Below are 11,333 nucleotides of genomic sequence, written 5' to 3'. Positions count from 1 at the left end.
CGCGGCAGCGCCGCAGCCCCCGCGCCAGCGGCACCGGCACCGGGAGCAGGAGCGGGAGCAGGAGCAGCCGCCCCGGGCGGCCCCCGCGAATCGGTTCCGGTTCAAGCGGGCGGTGCCGCCTCCCGCCGGGCGGCTGCGGGAGCGGCGGCCCCGGCCGTGCCCGCTCACGGGGGGCGGCGGAGGGGCCGCCCCGGCAGCCACCGGCGGAGCCCGCCCCGGCTCCCGGCCCTCCTGCTCCGAGCGTCCCCGCTGCCCCGCACACGGACACGAGCGCTCTCCCACAGTCCCGGAGCTCAGGACGCTGGCGCTGAAGGGAGCGGGGGATGCAGGCGCTCCCTTCCCCGCAGCGGTGCCTCCCGGCCCGGGGGGTCCTCGGGAAAGCCCCGTGCCCGTGACCGCGGCAGGAACCCCGCGGGGCCGCCCCTGGTCTAGGCCAGAACCACCGCACCTGCCCCGCCGGGAGGGGCCCGCATCCTGTAGGGAAACATTCACTGGTGTCCCAGAGCTTTTTAGGGGCTGCGAACTCTTTGAGAACTCGTTACGTCTCCTGTAGACTGACAGTGCCAAAGAGAACAGGCCAAAGAGGCGGGGGGGGGGAGGGGGAGGAGTGTAATGCACCCCTTTCTTAGCACCTTCCCTGTGTTCAGGGCTTCCCCAGGCAAAATCCGCTTTTGCTGTGTCGGTGTAATGCTGAAGATGGGGATTGTGCATGGTTTTCATTAGTCTTTATTGTTTTGGGGTTTTTTTCTTTAAATCTCTGTAATCTAAGCACATCTCATGACTGCTGGAGGTCTGAGTCATGGTAGTTGAATGGTTACACTGATAATTTGATAACAGAAACACACTTTTCTGTGTTTATAAAAAATGCTTTGACTTACAGCCCTGTGCCCGGGGAGCCATTACTTGTTATTCTACCAGGCATCTCATGATATCTGATGTTTTCACAAGATCTGCTCAAGTCAGATGATTACATGAAAGACTTGCAAATTTTCATCCTGTTTTTTTCTCAGATCCCAAATTGCAAAGAAAAATTAATTTTTAATTTTTGACTACCTTTGAATGTTTATTTGATGCAAACCTACTGTAGTGGGATACAAAGAATCAAAAAGAAAAAGTGTGGAGTTTTTAAATGAAACTATTTTTTGGATGTTTTCTGTAACTAGTTTTGTGATACCCCCTCCTCGAGCATGGCTTGGTGGCAGATTTTGAGTTACATCATTCCTTTGTGTTTGAGTAACTCACATAAGGATAGGTTTAGTATATTTTGTGTATTAGTGTCTTCAGAAGTTTGCATCAAGACCAAAGGAAATCAGATATTTGCTGGAGCTCTGATTTAGAAGTGTTGTCTTGTAGGATATCATGCTAACTAGTGCCTTCCACCACCATGTCATCACTTGCTGAGGGCACTTCAGCTCCTCCCTTGGAGCTCACCTTGCTCTTCAGATGAGCTTGAGCCTGCGCCCAGCTCAGTCTGCACAGACCAGGCCTGGGCTTAACCTGGTGGCAGCGTTGGTTAAACCTCACATGGGCATAGGCAACAATCAGAAAATCTCAAACACGATTTTTTAAGAGTCAAATCATCTTAGTATATGTACAATAGAACAGCAAGATGTTATTGAAACACCTGGCTTACCATATCTCACAAGAGGACCTCAACAGAACTAGAGAGATCTCTGTGGAAGTATTATCTGTTTTCTTGCTTGCCATGGCTCCCTGACCTGCCCTGTTAAATTCTATCTTCCTGTAGGAAACAGGGACATGCACTCATTTGTGGCCTTTTTGAACTGTAGTCTCCCAGCACGACATGGGCACTCAGGGCACCAGTGCCATTGTCTTTTAAGTACGTGCTTGAGTAATGCTAACTGAGAAACCATTGTGTTGCCTTGCCTTGCTGTATCAATCCCACTACATTTTTGCATAAACATTTCATAACCCCTAATTATTTAGAAACTTTAACAGCTATAAATCTATTGTAGCAAACTCTTGGACAAAACTTGCAGCTTATACTTGTTCCACGATTTTCATAAGCTTTGAAACAAAACAGGCAACCACATGATGGAGATAGGTTAATTACAAAGTTTGCTTCTCTAAGTAGAGCTTTAAACAACATTTTCTTTATTAAAAAGGAATGATTTCAACTTTAGTTCAAGTTTAAAACTAATATTCTAAAACTAAACATTTGAAATGTTTTAAATACTAAGTATTTAAAACTTGTGATCACCAGTTGTGACCATGTAATCACTATGTGATCAGTAGATGGATGATCTTTAAGATCCCTTCCAACCCAAACCATTCTATGATTCTATCCATCATTCTATGATTTTATGTAGCTACCTATTTTCTTACTTGCAGTCTTTCATTCTGAATTTTTCATATACCTTTATTCCTCCTCTTTTCACTCTAAGAGCTTGATGAAGTACATTACAATGACAAAGGCACTAAAATACATATTTAAAGTCAAAGAAAAGAGATGCTGCTCCAGGGTAATGGTCTCCTGCTGGTATCTAAGAGCTGAGAAGAGTACATAGGTGAAATACACACCAGGAAAACATAGTTTTGATTACTTTATTTCAGCTATCTCAAGTGTATGATGCAAATGTAGTTGCATTATTTGATAAATATTGGTACAGTAAAGCAAGAACAGTTCACTGTACCTTACTGACATGCTTAGACATCATGTATGTCTTTCTTTGATTGGAGACTATTCTATTCTTGAGGTTTACCATTATGTATTTTAACAAGTTTGCCCTCCTGAGCAACTGCATGTATCAGCTGAGTACCACATAAAGCTCCTTAAACCAAGGCCAAGGTTTTGAGCTTGGTCAGTGCTGACATATCATGTTTACAAAGGGCTTATTCTTCCACAAAAATATTTTCAATCTGTAGCATCTCCCCTCTACAGAGGACACTCCACTATACAAAAGATAATGGATTTTAATATGCTAAAATTAATGATGTGACCCATAAAATTTTGTGCTTGAAATCTTCCTGGAACATTGTTGAAAAATATAAGTATTTCAAACCAGCAGATGTAGGTCAGTGTTTTGCTTAATATAAGCTTTTATCTGTTTTGAGTAGATAAAAATTGTAACAATTATTCAATCCAAAACTTTCTTCCTTCAAACCAAACAATTTGTGAAGCACAGTTAAAAAAAAAATCTTAAGATAAATGATTGGTGACAATCAGATCTTTTAATTCTGCTGGTCTTTCAAATACAGACTGAGAAATTTGTGTCACACAATACCTTCCCCACACCGCCATCTGATGTTTAGTAAGAGTCCTACTCACAGTTTGGGTATACATCCACTCTAATGCCATTTTGCCAAATTTATCACACATAATCATTGTTTGGAGTTTAAGCAAAAGCTTGACATTAACATTCCTAGGTACACAGTGGTCTGTCTGGTCAGCTGAACCATACCCTAAACTTTGTTGATTGTAATAGCTACATTTCTCTTGACTATAGTATTAAATTCCAAATCAACTAAACCTCAGTCATGAACACATCTGAGGAATGTTATTATCCTTCTGACAATTCTTATTGTTAATATTTTATGTTTATTGTTACAAGTGTAAATTCAGTAGCATTAATACTTTCTTCCTCAAGGAAAGACCAGAGTGCATCCCACTTGATTCTGCCCCAGCCTGTATGGCAAAGCCTTTCACTGTGCTGCTCCTCAAGAGAATGCATTCATGGATCAACTCTTAGATTCCCACCCCCATAGATTTGAATTGACTACTCCTGTGGCAGATTTCCCCTTTGCTGACGGTGTTGATTCTTCCAGGATTAAGGCAGTCTTTTCTTTCTTGGAGGTACAAATCCGGTGCTTGCCAGAAAACATCCTTTCAGCCTTGACACAAGTTATCTGAAGCTCTGTCTGTGCCAACCCCAACCATTGTGCCGTCATCAGAGACATTTGGAGGTTTCTGTGGTACATTGCAGGGAGCTGTTCACAGGAAACACATCCAGATGTAACAAGAAGCAGGTAAGAGATGGGAGCTACTGCTCTAGCGTTACCTGGCTTAAAAATACTCATGGTATCAGTGAAGTTAGTCCTCTGGTGAATGGCACACTTGTTTCACAGAAATCAAGTGCCTTACTTGAATCAGAGAAAAACATGCAAAGAATAAATCAAGATTTCTTTTGGAGATCAAGGGGAAAATTTGGGCTACCTAGTTCATGTATTTAACTTTAGTGTGTAAATTGGGATATTATCTCATGCTAGCCAATGATGAGATACTATTCTAGGCAATAATGCAGAGAACAAAGTCACACTCGTACTCTGAAGTGTGTGGCAACCAGAGGACCCTGCCTGTTTCCATTTACTCTACAGGAGAAAATAGTTGCTTCAAGAATTAAGGTGATAGACCAGAGAGCAGGTGTTAGTATGGTTCTCTAAACATGCATAGCCCAGATAAGTGCATATTATGTTATATTATTACCTTTTTTATTATTGTGATGTTACTCACCAGCTTGAAATCACTGGAGAAAGAGGCAGTTTCCCCTCAACTGGGGAAAGATTGTTCATTGTTTTAGGGGAAATACTTCAAGAACAGCTATGCTGGAATATTAAAATAAATATGTAACTGTTTGGGGTTTTTTTATTATTATTTCTTCAGGGATTGAACAAGATAAGATCTGCACTTGCAAGCAGCCAGAAACCCACGCATTACCCATATGAGGGAAGATCACCCACACAGCACAGATCTGCCATGAGCACTGGGAGGGGAGGAGGCAGTTCAGCCAAGTGTACCATGGATGCCCTTGCATTGTGGAGAAAGGCACAAGCAATTGGATTTAACCAGCTGGGTGGAATTTGATTTGATTAGCTTTGGCACAGTTTCACATACTCTCAATTCATCAGTGAATGGAGTAACTATATTGGAAAGCTACTGGGGAAAAACAACATTGCCCCTGATGCTGCTGTCACGGGCAGATAGAGCACAATCCCATACAGTCTCGCTCTGTGTTTTTCTCTCTTCATTGTCTCCCTAGTTAGTTTTTTTGTGCCAGTGTGTGTCTTCCTGTATCAGGATTGGCTGCCTTTTCTTGGTCTGAGATCTTGGCATGGAAAGGGCAGTAATTACTCCACGGTATGACTTGATGACTATGAGCAAGGGTGGGAGTGCCCCCTCTTGAACAATAAAACCCCTTGTAGAGAAAAGCCTAACTAAACAAAACAAAATAATGTGTAAACACAGGCAGTGCTGCCACAAAGCACTTTGCCAGCCAGAGAGTCTATATGGAGTATGAATAAGAGCCTACTGTGTTTTATTCCGTTCTGCCTGTTAAAGATCCCATTCTATAAAGAGGTATCTGTTAATCTGTTCTGATTTCATACAAGCCCAGGCAAATAAAACTTCTTTAGTTTCAATGGAGCTAGTCCTAATTTACAGTAAGAATGAGAACTGAGCCAGGCCCAGCAATTTGGGATAGCATGTTCAGACAAAACTTTTTTTCTCAAATTCATCTTCAGAAAATAAAATCAACCACTTTTATCCAACTCTCAATGCCTAGCAATTTTGAATATCAGTCATGGCAGCCCACAGTTAGAAACATTAAAGTGTAGTATGAGCTTACAAGTCCTCTAATATAAGATAATAGAGGTTAATATGCAGAGGATTAAAGTCTTTAGAAACACAGTTCACCAGAAAAGCATGTGTCTGTACATACATTTGCTCAGCTGTCTATATGAAGAAGAGCATCAGAGAAGTTTATTGCTTTATCCTACAGCTCCCCAGAAGACCAGCCTTTTTAAGTAGAATAAAGAGGGCTTTGTTTGAAGAATAGATTTGAAGAAAAGTTAAAAGGTTTCAGAGACAGGAAATCAAGATAAATATGGTGAACTGTACAGACTCATCTCAAGAACTTTTTCTGTGAAACGGTCTCAAACTGAGTAAAGGTCTCCTAAGTATTAACACCTGTATTGAGTGAAAATACTTTCCTCGGTTAACTTTCAAATCAAGAGGTGAAATTAAAAAGTAAGAACATTCTCAGTATGAAAATTAAAGCTCTTGAAGTATCCAAATTTTCAATAGAGAAGTGTTCAGGCATGAGTCTTTTTGATTTTTAGCAAGGTACTACAATTGTAAATACTGTAGGAACTCAGAATTGTAGAGAAGCCAAAAGTCACCCTTCTCCAGACAAAAACCCTGTGTATGTGCCTGGAAAATACAGAAAATGGAAATATTGATCTTAGAGGTAAAGAACCAAAAATCAGTTAATGTACTTAACAAATGAACAACAGATATATAATTTTGAGTGTGTATTTCTGAGAGATTTTGTTCCATTTCCTCAGGTCCTGTATGGTATTAGGTAGTACTTTTTCCTTTGAAAAATAATGCAAGATTGAAAACTATACACCAAAATGGGCCAAAAGTAGAAAGGAATAAAAGTAATGAAAACATTACCCCTTGGTATTCCAGAGTCCTTTCCCTCTCAATGAAAAAGTACCCAGGACATAACAAGCCTACAGAACTAAAATTGAGGCTTCCATGTGAACATTTAAAAATTTCCTCTCAAATATGGCAAAAGCTGGCATGATCCTTAGAATCAGTTTCCATTATTTTGGGAAAAAAAATCTGCTCCATTGCAGACCGTGTAAGACTCTAGAAAACCACTTAACCCCTGTATCTCAGGTCCCTTTCAGTGAATGGGAATCATAGAATCTTACCATATGAAAGGGGATTTTTAAGACTAAAATCTTTAAAACAGCGAATTGTTCATGTGTTGCAGGAAAGGGGACCAAGTAAATAAAATGGATGGGCCGTGGTATTTCTGACATGCACACCAACACTGCTGAATGCAGTGCCTGTACTGGTAATTAAATGTGAAACAAATTCTTGTCTGTTGTAATGCTTTTTGCCACTTGTGTAGTTTATTAGCTTTGCTGTCACCATCACTCAACAAGCAGATACATCAGTTGATAGAAGAAATGCCAACTCGAAGATAGCAAGTTCATAGGTTAAAAAAGTCATCTTTTCTCTATAAATAGAGTTGGTATAAATCACCAGAGTCTGCAAAATGGGCTTGGGAAAATTAGTCACTGACCTACAAACACTTCCTGCTGGATGTCTGGGAATCCATTTCACACAGTTAAGAGTGACAAGAACTAAAGCAGCTAAAGAAGCAGGACTTTATGGCAAAATAAAGAATAAAATGTCCTAGCAAACATGAAAATAAAACCAAGTCCAACTAATAAAAAGACAATTGTACTACTGTGGAAGTATTCTAAATAATCAAAAGGTAAAATGAGCCATTTAAATCTACCATTTAATAAAAAATTAAAATAAGGGAATAGTTTTTAAATGCTTAATGAGGAAATTATTATATATTTTCAGTGTCCTGCAGACCTTGTGGCAGCTCTGGAATTTCAGCAGCTGACCAGCCAGCAGGCCTCATGATATGCCATGATCTAGCAACATGTGGTTAAACAGGGAACCCAGCACAGCAACTTCTGTAGGAAACTGCTGACTAACTTGGGAAGAATCTAGTCAACTTGAATTATACTTCAAATTAAAGAGAATATAATTAATAAAGACATTTTTATCTCAAGTAAGGAACTAGCTTGCTGTTTTCCCTTCAAAGTTAATGCTACCCTTCACTGCTGGAACTCTTCAGCCAACATTTTACCCAAGTGTCCTCTGCTGTCACTCAAAAAATACCCCTTAGGGAGTGCCACAGGAAATAAAATACATGCATTAAAACAGGTATTTTCTTAGGCCCAGCTCACTGAATCACCAGGTTTACTCCAGAAGACTTTTGTTGTGCTCACGATTGTGATACTTTCAAAACACTGACTAATTCAGTGACGAGTGTCTCTTTATTTTAAAGCTACTTTACTGGAAAGGATTTAGAGACACCAGATTTTTACATTCTAGGAACTTTGAACTGTCACATAATTTGACAATTAAGTTCTAAAAAATAACATAAAAACATATTACAAGATATGACTAAAAATTGCAGCCCTCCTAGATAAGCTTGGCTTCGAGCAGAAAAGACAGGCCTCCTCAAATTCATTTTGAAAAACAGAGAAGTGTCTTGTATAACAAAGGACAGGATATCTGTCTATAAGTATATGCATTTTTTTTTCAAATTTTGTAGTAAAACTTCTAAAATAGCATCAAGCCCTTTCCAATAAATTGCAAAAACCCAGTAAAAAATACTTGTTTGTTTCTGCAATCTCTGAGTTAAAATAATTTCTAATATTGTGCGAGTTACATGAATTGTAAAATTTGGTACAAGAGTACAAACCAAACTTCTTTCTTTGGAGTGCTTAGGCAATTCAGGTCAGATGTTTGCAGCTATCCCTTAAAGATTTAAGGCAAATGAAATCCAGTCTGTATTCAAGCTTCACAAAGTCTCTAACCTCAACCTTAATTGTCTTTGTCCAATATAAAGTTGCCAAGGATACATCTCACTGTTTAATAAGGTGGTTTATCCATAAGGATAATATGGTATTTTCTCTTAGTCTGTTAACTAGTTTTATAATTCTCCCAGTTGTTCAGACTGAGATATGTTAAGAATTCACAGCTGCTTTGGCATTGCTTACATAGCTAAAATATGTGTCTTGATAATGGCTAATATCTCTCATCAAATATGTGTTGGCAAAGCATTTAGGTTCAGGATAAATCATGCTGCTAGCCACAGTGTAGTCAACAAAAGGATAAAAATTATACATTATGTAATGCAAAATAAATTTGCCATAATTCATCAAGAGTGTTAGGGCTCGCAGACTCCTTGAGTTTGATTTATACCTTTAATCATGCACAATCCCATTGATAAGAGGTTAAAAAAGCCAAAAACAAAACAGAAAACCTAAACCAGCTTTGCAGACCAAAACTTCCCAGAACAAGCACTGGAAGAAGCAGAAATACAATCACTGAGTTAACTGTCTCATTGCAAGCCCTTGCACTTCAAAATATCCTGCTTTTAGATGTGCTTAAACTTAATGTACAATTCCGCAGATGCCATCAAAATAGTAAATGTGTCAGGGGCCCCTGCAGAATACAGCATCACTAAATGCTGCATGGTAGGGTCAGTCTTAGGGAGAGTCCCAACAACTCCAAGACCTGGCCTGACCATTCCTTCAGCCCTTCTACCAATTAATTTTAGGAAGTCCATATTTAATAAGAATATTCCTTTTTGGTTTTCTTGTTCTTCCATAGAGGGCCAGTCATGTTGTAGAGTGTGTTTCCACTGACACTGCATCAAATCACTTGGGCCCAATGACAGCAACACTTGCACATATGTAAGAGGGTCATTTCAGAAGGGAGATTTGCCATCCTGAGCTTTGGAGGTAAATATCTCCTTTCCAGTGAAAGTAAACAAGAACCAACAGCCTAAGTTTCATTGGCACCATTGGAAATCTCAGCTTAAACTGACGCATCCAGTGCACAGAACTTCTAGATCCTACTAATGGTATGCTGAACAACACTGGCCAACACTGAAAGACACAAACCTGTCCCTCTTCCCTTTCCCTGGGACAAGTACATAACCAGAGGAAAGAAAATCCTTGACTGCTATTCCTTCTGCAGGCACGTCAGTTGGGAACTTGTCCTGCCCTCAATGCTACCATTTCCCAACTCTTGCACTCGTCTCCTGAAAAAGCCAAAATATACTACCTGAACCTCACTCTAAATCACGTGTTCAGTGTCACAAAACCGGCTGTCCTCACCTCCCACATGCATGATCATGTCTGTTCCCCTCTGCTGACGTGAGTATTTGTATGGTCATACAGGAAACTCCATCAGGAGCCTGCTCTGTTTGAAGCTAAATCAGCCAAAGGAGTTTTCAGCCAGTCTAACCCAGCTCACCATGTAACTGTGCTAACATTACTGCTAGCTCAAGAGAAGCAGTGGAAATATGCAACTGGGGAAAGATAGGACTGTTTTTCTGCATCATGGTCTCACTCAAGGGGCTTAAGTGACTGAGACAACAGCCTAAATTTGAGAATCATGTCTGAGAGCAAATGTATTCTCATGAATCCTCTCTACTACTATTCCTATACTGCCACTTCCTTTTGTAGGACATTTCAGCATTTTTCCTAAGTAAGATGCTGAAATAAAAGCAGGACAGTATTTTTAATCACGTGAATTTGACTGGTGCAGACAACTGTAGCTTCAGCAGTTTATTTGAAACCTTCCACCATGCTGTTCTCTCTGTATTGGTTATATCATTTGCTTCCACTTCATGAATCTGGAATATCAGACAGTATTGCTAAGCACAGACCAAGAATCAGAAATACATAATACAGATGCTGAAACAATCACTAGCTTTTTATTAATCCTGTTATGTTTATCTGTCATGCCGGAAATAATAATTCCAAATTATCTCATTTCACAAGCACACTTACTGGATCTCTGCTTGTGCAATATTTGAAACGTATTTTTAAGTAAAAGATGCAAAGTTTTTTGCTGTGCCAAAGCGTAATTAGAATTGTAATGTTCTGTCAAAGGAGGAGTTACATATTTTCTGACAAAAGAATAAAAAAAGTTTGGGGAAAAAGAGGCCATATAATCAAGTAAAACAATCTCCTTTCATGCCATTTCTGAGAAAAAAATATTAATAGCTACTGCACAATCACCCGACTTACCACTTCCAGCCACTTCAACTTAGTATTGGTTAGACATGAGGAAATTGCAAGCTACTGGTTTCTACTTCCAAAGCTGTGATGTCGTGCTAGTCTAGACTTCTATCAATCTACTTGAGCATAAGGGGGGCTGATGCAATAGAGAAGACTGCCAAGTATTTTATCTGACTGCTACCTTCACAAAACCAACAGAAATATGTTACATCAGGAAACAACCATTTATAATAAATTTGCAGTGTTTTACCCTTTGAGGAAGGGCCTACAAATGCAACGTTCTCTCAATTCCTTCTAACACTTCTGAGATCATATTGTATTTTTTATGAGAAGCGTTGGCATGAGAGTCCTAGAAAACTAATTTTCACACACTTGTAGAACAAGCATAGCCTGGAAGAATTAAATCTTAGCTTCCTTGCAGTTGTCTCCAAGTCAACTGAATTCCTCCTGAAATAAGAGAAAAATTATTCCTTCGTTTCTTGAAGTCTAAGTCAAGAGTGGGCAGTTTTAGTTCTGAGTATTTTTGAGGTAAAGATACTTGTGTATTGTCCTGCATATCTCATTAATACTTTTACTTACAGATATACTTTTTTACTTTTTCCCTGTACACATCCAGGACTGCCCCAGGAAATATTTTTGTGGGCAGAGGTCAAGGTTTTTCAGATTTTTTCCATGATTTCTATGGAAAAGAAATGTCCAGACTGGACTAATGCATTGTCCATGTCAACTGCCTGTTAACTCTACAT

General features: G+C 39.7%; 1 long non-coding RNA gene across 1 annotated transcript in view; it reads left to right on the top strand.

Moving 5' to 3' along the window:
* The window catches only part of LOC113969368, a 7,324-nt gene extending 2,111 nt beyond the window's left edge, over positions 1–5,213 (top strand). Inside the window, exons 2-3 of the long non-coding RNA XR_003534835.1 lie at positions 3,815–3,987; positions 4,622–5,213. This is a non-coding gene — a long non-coding RNA (uncharacterized LOC113969368). The remainder of the gene's footprint in view (positions 1–3,814; positions 3,988–4,621) is intronic.
* The last annotated feature ends 6,120 nt before the right edge of the window (positions 5,214–11,333 follow it).

This window comes from Neopelma chrysocephalum, unplaced genomic scaffold (genome assembly GCF_003984885.1).
Source record: "Neopelma chrysocephalum unplaced genomic scaffold, ASM398488v2 Primary Assembly neopelma1_72, whole genome shotgun sequence".
Lineage (NCBI taxonomy): Eukaryota > Metazoa > Chordata > Aves > Passeriformes > Pipridae > Neopelma > Neopelma chrysocephalum.
The sequence above is the reverse complement of the archived record's forward strand: the minus strand, read 5'-3'. Positions and strand labels throughout refer to the sequence as shown.